The sequence below is a fragment of the Parasteatoda tepidariorum genome, chromosome 10, assembly GCF_043381705.1.
Source record: "Parasteatoda tepidariorum isolate YZ-2023 chromosome 10, CAS_Ptep_4.0, whole genome shotgun sequence".
In the NCBI taxonomy this organism is placed as follows: domain Eukaryota; kingdom Metazoa; phylum Arthropoda; class Arachnida; order Araneae; family Theridiidae; genus Parasteatoda; species Parasteatoda tepidariorum.
Window position 1 is genome coordinate 86,854,824 of NC_092213.1, and position 1,100 is coordinate 86,855,923.

Here is a 1,100-nt window from a genome sequence, read left to right on the forward strand (position 1 = left end):
GCCTGCCATTTGATTTGTGTTTTTAATTGTAGCCCCCGGCCTCATGTGAGTTGGAAACCCCTGTTTTAGATGGTTCAGATCAGTGTTTCCCAAACTTATGAGTTTTGTGTACCCTTTCTAAATTTCTCGAAATACTGTGTACCACTAATAAGAAAATGAATTTATTTTTTTTTATAAATATCTTTATTTTTTGGTACAAAGTTTTGTTAATAAGTTTATTTGCACCAGTGAGAAGGGTTATATTGTTTTTGCTGTGATAAAAATTATATTTTATAAAAGCAGTCAAAATAAGTAGAATTTATTACAAACCTTTACTATAAAAAATTGCACAATAGTTAAATATCCCAACTGGCTGTTGACACCACTCATTATTAACTGTAAACTCAGCAAAAAATAGCCAATAGAAAAATAAGTCATCATAAATTTTCATGGCTAGCTTTGTTTTCAAATAAAATTGTTTGAAATTTTCGTTTGTTGCAACATATTTCTAATATGAATGCGTACCCCCGCTAAACTGTTCCCGTACCCCTTAGGGTACGCGTACCACACTTTGGGAAACACTGGTTTAGATGATCGACCTTCAAAATAAATTTTATTACCGTCGTTGAACAGCCGACCCAATTTTCGGTTTCACGACAGCTAATGTTGAACTCTGTATCCTCTGAACCCGATCCAGAAGACGAGGAAACTCCTGGTGTTGGGATAAATTTCCCTGAATGGAGGACTTTTTGGATGGAACTAACCTGCATTTGCGTTAAATGGAGAGGAAAGCCTCCCACGGTTAGCCTGACGGACTCTAACCCCTAATCCGTCTACCACTGAGGATATTATCGAACCCGCTTTCACCTCATTGGAAGGCTCCATTCCCTGAGTCATCGCAACTATAGATTAAATGTTATTAAAGTAGTTTTAAATTTTTTTCCATCTTTGACGATTACTGATAAAATACGGGCAACCTGTCTCGCCCAATAGCTATAAGACTTGTGTATGATTATTATCTAACTTATAACGCGAATTTTAAAGAAACATCTGAAAAAGAAACATAAAAAAACAAAAGGAAAATACATCAAAATTCTTTTCTTTTTTATGAGAATAAAATA